Source organism: Alosa alosa, chromosome 19 (assembly GCF_017589495.1).
Source record: "Alosa alosa isolate M-15738 ecotype Scorff River chromosome 19, AALO_Geno_1.1, whole genome shotgun sequence".
NCBI lineage: Eukaryota > Metazoa > Chordata > Actinopteri > Clupeiformes > Clupeidae > Alosa > Alosa alosa.
The window spans coordinates 15,418,719-15,425,364 of NC_063207.1; positions in this window are offsets into that span (position 1 = coordinate 15,418,719).

Here is a 6,646-nt window from a genome sequence, read left to right on the forward strand (position 1 = left end):
TGCGAGGTTCAGTCTGCTGAGACCAAAACTTAGCCTTGCCATCACAGCCCTCAGTAAGTCTTTGAAATAGGGTTAGGCACCGAAACACGGTTCTAATATGGCACCGGTGCCTACGCAAACGGTAGTAACTGCATCGAATAACAACGTGGATTTCGGTGCCTCTTTTCGGTGCTTAAATAGCGTTTTTTTTTTATTTTTTATACGAGGCATCACTGCATGTCATGCGCATCCATATACAGTTAGCTAACATAAACACTGTATAAACCAGAGGGGTGCACCACATAGGCAAGTGGACAGTGTTTGACAGCTTGCGTGAGCCCAAGTAGCTTACTTTAAAGCGATATCGCGATGTCAAAATCTACATCAACATCAACAATAGCCTATGTTACACAATATCCTTGCTAATGCGCTAACTGGAATTTATTTGAAATGTTATCAGCAAAGTTGTAAGGTGAAAACTGTATTTCAGGGTGTGTTCTAAATCTAAACAACATAATGGCATGATATTAATCTTTCATGTGCATGATCCCATATAGTATCACAATGAATTTGAAGATCATGTTAAAAGTTAGCTGGCAAAAACATAAATATGTAGGTTACATACCTGATGTCACTGAGCTGTCAAAGAGGCTACGAAACCATCTCCTTAAGTTATCGGTAATTAAACTCAGCTGGTGTTAGCGATAGCCATAGTTGCTGTTAAAATGCCTACTAGGCCAGCGCTGGGAATCTAAACACTTCAACACCGACATGTAGCCTAACATGTTCAAAACTATTGCGTGTTATGGGTTAAGACATGAAATTTCTTGAAGCATTTGGGAACACACTGAATTAACTGGAAAGTAGAGTCCCTGTTAGATTAGCTTGCTTGCAAATGCCGTTGTCCATGACCTGGCAGTTTTATAGAAAGCGGTTTTACATAGGTCTACCTTATAGCAAACTGCCTACACTGGATAAACTAGAAAGCAGAGGTTTAGCCTACCATTGTGTGTGCATGCATGTCAAGCTGTTTTAACATTTAAATGTATTATTCGCAGGAGCAATGAGATATTAATAGTAAATTGAATATAACAGTTCAATTTCATGTTCAAATTTCTTATCAATAATAAAAAAAGCAATTCATGCTTTAGACCATTTTAATTTAAAACATTTTAAAAACAAAGTATGATACCGGTTCAGGCACCGTTTTAAAAGTATCGATTTAGCACCGGTATCGGATAAAACCCAAACGATACCCAACCCTACTTTGAAAACACTCCCAGAGTTGTCCTGACTCAAACTTAACGGTGAATTATGTTTCGCTCTCTTCTTCAATCATCCACCTTTCTCGCTTTTCACTCCCTTGCATTCTCTTCGTTCCTCCGTATTCTGATGGAGTGAAGGGTCTGACCACCCGCTCAACGTTGGTGTACATTAAGGCCTGTTGCCATAGTAACTCCTGTCACTGCTTGTTTGCCCCTTGAGTTCTGCCTTTCATGGCACTTACACCGTGGAGAACATTTTAATAGAGGAGATGTGCAGACACACACGCACGCACGCGCACACACACACACACACACACACACACACTCACACGTGCACACACTTAAAAAGTTGTTTTATTATTTGTTTTCAGTTGTTTTTTGGTCCTTTAAGTAATTCATCAGTGAAGGCAAATAACAGGAAAGAAACCAAGAGACACACACACACACACATACTCTACATGCATGTAGCACACACATGCACACACATGTATGTAGCACATATACACACACACACACACATACACATGCATGCAGCACACACACACACACACACACAAACATCTGCAGAAGGCAAAGGGAAATAACCTTTTCCTTCCTGAATCAAAATGTCACAATATGTTTGCTGTCGAAGAGGTGCGTGGAGAAAACTTATTCACGGGAAAGGACGACGACAGAGCAGCGGAATGTCAACCGGCCCGGCAGCTGCTGCCTGGTGTTGCCGTGCAACCACCACTCTCTGGCAGGGAGACCTGGCAGCGGCAGCACCATTGTCTCTTGTTTGGAGTCGTTAACATGGCTAATTAGGGACGCAGCCGTCCAAAGTAGGCACTGCAGAGCACGATAAAGTGCCCGCACAGATGAGCCATGTTCCACATTCCACGTATGCCCTAACAAGATTAGAATAGGTTACAAACTCTTCTATTCTTTCTTTCTTTCTTTCTTTCTTTCTCTCTCTCTCTCTCTCTCACACACACACACACACACACATACTCACACACAAACACAAACACTTGTGCACACACACATTTTAGCATTATGTGAACATGGAGGATCAAAATGTGACTTTAAAAATGGAACTTATAAATGCTGAAACATAACCTTTTAAACATGATCTCACAATTCATTTTTACATTTAACAAAAAAAAGGCTAAGGTGTAAAAGCTGTCACAGTCAGACCGTGAAAGCTCGGCCGTGCTTTCGCTCTCCCTCACTGATACCGTTGATCTCGGTCATTATTTCTACCTCCTGTTGAGAAGATGGATTACAGGATAGACTTTCACTTTCATTTACTGAGGTACAAACGCCCTACCTATCCTACCTCTGGAAACATAGTCTGCTGTATTATGAGGAGTTTTTTAACTGCTCAAATCATATTAGGTTTCATTACAGTTTTGCAAGCGTTTAGCACTATCTACTTCGACTGCCTCAGGAAATGTATCCACATTTAAACCTTACCTTACTGCTCATTCATGTTCTCCATTTAAGATTTAATAAGAGTTAAGACTAAAAGTCTCATAGTTATAGTTTTTTACAACTGTTTACACACGTTTTCAAAACTCTGTGTCTATTTTTCAAAACTCCACACACAAAACCAACAATCGCTCACACAAAATGCAAAATGCCTCAAATCTCCAGCAAAATGACACACAACGTTCAAAATGTCATAAACACATCTTTAAATCAAACATTCACCTCACATTACAAACACTTTTGTCATAATATGACATTTTGGATACATCATGTACACACTGTACAAAACTCAAAAACTAATGCTCTTTCGTCTTTCATAGACTTTATGTATTTCCATACAAGAGTGAAAGTTACGGTATCTACAGAGAGAAGTTGAAATACACAGTAAAAATGCAAGCAATATTGAATTGCCTAAGATGGAAATGACTGACTACTATCAAATTACTTTGCTAACACACTTTGAAAAGTGTGTTTGTGTGTGTATGTGCGTGTGTTTATGCATGTGTGTGTCTGTATGTGTGTGTGTGTGTGTGGGGGGGTGGTTATGTATGTATTCATAGACACAAAAATATAGTAAAAAAGACAAGTTTTACTGTACATAAAGTCGACGTTTTGTAGAACATTCCTTTCAAAGTATTATATCTGCATTGGTTCTGAACATTTCAACCGGAAATCCTCTAGAGCCAGATTGAAAGGGTCCATACCTACATATAAAGTATATCTACTGTATTCATAGGCCTATACTAAGGCAATGATTGGATGGTGTTCCGTAAAGTAATGAGTGTTTACACATGTGAAGAGAGAGAGTGAAGCACTGGTGATTTAGTGTGGCATTTTGATGGGTTGTGTTTGAAAAACGAAATCAAGTTACTTTCTGTTAGATTTTTGTGTGTTAAGCAGAAAATTGTGTGTGGTGTTTTGCAAAATGTGTTTTAGTACATTGAAAACTGAGTCAAACATTGAGAATTAGTGTATGGGTTTTGCAGATTTGGTGTGGGGTTATGATGTTTGGAAGACATGTTTAGAAAATTGTGTGACAAGCAAAGATTTAGTGTGTAAGCAGTTGAAAAAAACTGTAATCAGACATACCAGAGACCTTGCTAATGTGATTAGGAGAAAATAACATAGGCACCGCTGAACAGATATATATATATATTTTTAATAGTGGTTCATCTCCTTAATTACCAGAAGGACAGTATTTTCGTGCAGGGCTGGGACACCTCAGCAAGCGTGTTTGGCTTTAATCAATCACTTTACTGCTAGTAGTGCACCCCATCTGCTTTTCACATCTGCTGTCAGATGCGGCCTTATCAATTAGCTCTTTATGAGCTCAGTCCCTGGCTGTCGTGTTGTCAGGGTCACTGGTTTGCAACAGCCTCCCCTACCGATCTGCGAGATCTAGCAGATAGGGACACTAAAAGGTTATATACCTAAGAGACCACAGCCTGGAGCTCTACTACCTCTTTATCTCTCTCTCTTTCTCTCTCTTTCTCTCTTTCTGTCTCTCTCACTCACTCACTCGATCTCTCTCTCTCTCTCACTTCCGCACTCACTCTGACTCACCAACAGTTTTCCATTCATCAATTTGTCATGCCTTTGTGACAGCCTGTCCCTGTTTTAGGATCTCTTGGATGTTTTGTATGTGTGCAATTATGGATGTATTTATGTGAATATTTGTGTGTGTGTGTGTGTGTGTGTGTGTGTATTGTGTGTGTGTGTGTGTGTGTGTGTGTGTGTGTGTGTGTGTATCTGCAAACACAATAAACAAATGTATCCGAGGTGAATGTGTATGTGTGTGTGTGTGTGTTTGTGTGTGTGTGTGCAAACACAATAAACAAATGTATCTGAGGTGAAGGTGTGTGTGTGTGTGTGTGTGTGTGTGTGTGTGTGTGTGTGTGTGTGTGTGTGTGTGTGTGTGTGTGTGTGTGTGTGTGTGTGTGTATGTATGTGTGTGTGTGTTTGTGTCTGAGAACTCACACGATATACAAACATGTCAGATAAGTGTGTGTGTGTGTGTGTGTGTGTGTCTGCAAACTCACACAATATACAAACTCGTCTAAGGCGAGTGTGTGCATGTGTGCGTGTGTGCGTGTCTGGAATTTACACAATATACAAACATGTCAGAAGCGAATGTGTGTGTGTGTGTGTGTGTGTGTGTGTGTGTGTGTGTGTGTGTGTGTGTGTGTTAGAGACTAATGAGGGACGGCATACAGACAGCAGCTCCCAGCCCAGCCTGCTGAGCCCCCCACCCCTCACCACCAAATCTCATCCCTGAGTGCTGTTCACTTATGACAGAAACACCATGTCCCACTGAGTCTAGGCAGCAGGTACTGCATTAGGACATGATGTGGAGCAAACATCTCAGATTAGCTGACAACCTCAGCCAGAGCTCCGGATGCAGCGTTATGCCCTTTGGTCTGCATGCTGCACCGATCGAACGCCCACCCTCTTGACTCCGTTTATGATCTCTCGGGGCTGTGCATTTACGTGTTTACATGGGCTCGTTTCCCCAGACATCTCCAACAGCTTTATGGCGAAGTTATTGACTGGGAGGTGTTAAAGAAGAGTCCGAGGGAAGTTCTTGACCTTGGGTGCCCTGGTCTCATCCATATGCTGTTTGATGAGGTAAACCTGTATCACAGAGGTCATTTCAGAACAAGGTAGCCCAAACATCCCAACAGTGCCTATCTGAGATCAATAGAACAGACAGCATTTGATGAAGCTTACATGGATTTTTCACCAATGCACCCAGCACACACAAAGTAGTGTATACAGCTTATAGTCTGTGTTCTCTGAGGGTGATGGTGGGGATCAGTGAGTGCAAATGTTAAATAGAGGCAGACAAAAAGGAATGTTGTTAACAACGACCAGGGGATGGTCTATTCACTGCTATTGTTAGCTTGATTTGTACAGTTTTATTGACCTCAACTGTGACTTGGAATGATGCATTTATCTACTGCAGTGGTTCTCAAACTGTGGTACGGGTACCACTGGTGGTACACGGACTCTCTGTAGTGGTACTCCGGGAGTCTCCAAGATGTTTTTTTTCTTTCATAAAGATGCAATAATCACTTCAAATTATATCAAAATATATACAATAAAAATTCCTTGATCAATGAAGTTAACTTTAAACTAGTTTTTTTTGTTTCTTGGGGGAAAAATGATGTAAAACAGTATGTACAATGTAAAATATGTAGTTTATTTGGTCTATGCTACTGAATTTTAATGTCAGTCGGTGGTACTTGGAGAGCCAATTGTTTTCTGAGGTGGTACACATTGTGACAAGTTTGAGAACCACTGATCTACTGTATGAGTTACAGTCTTTCTGAAACCTTTCCAATCACCTGCGATTTTGGGAAGGACCTGCAATAGGGAAGGATGTCTGTATGTGCTAAATTCACTTCAATTGTCAGTGGAGGACTTTCATACAATATTTACTGCACAAATCGAGTTTAAAAATGACAAATATGCAAAATGAAAACACATCAGGTTTGCTCATTCTAGTTTTTTTACGCCCTGAGAGTTGGTAGAATAGCAATGCAGAATGCATCTTTAAAGCCTCCCTGAGCAAAAGCCTTCCACTTTATTTCTCACCAAATAAATATCTCCACAAACCATGTTCATTTCATTTTCACGTTCAGCTGCTTTTGAACCTCTCAGGCTATTCTGCTGTTCATCTCAAACCCTGCCTGGCTCACAGTGACCAGGTCACAAATTGAATTCCCACTGAAGAGTGAGAGATTCATGCCTTTGTTGTACTGTACACTGGACAAATGACTAGATGTAAAACCTAATGGAATGTGGAATACAACATGTACAACATGTGACCCATGTCATTGCACAGTAACCATTTATAGTGTGGAACAGAATCCTTTCACCTTCAAAATACACAGCTCTACCCTGAAGTTCAAAGACAATAGATGTACATAATG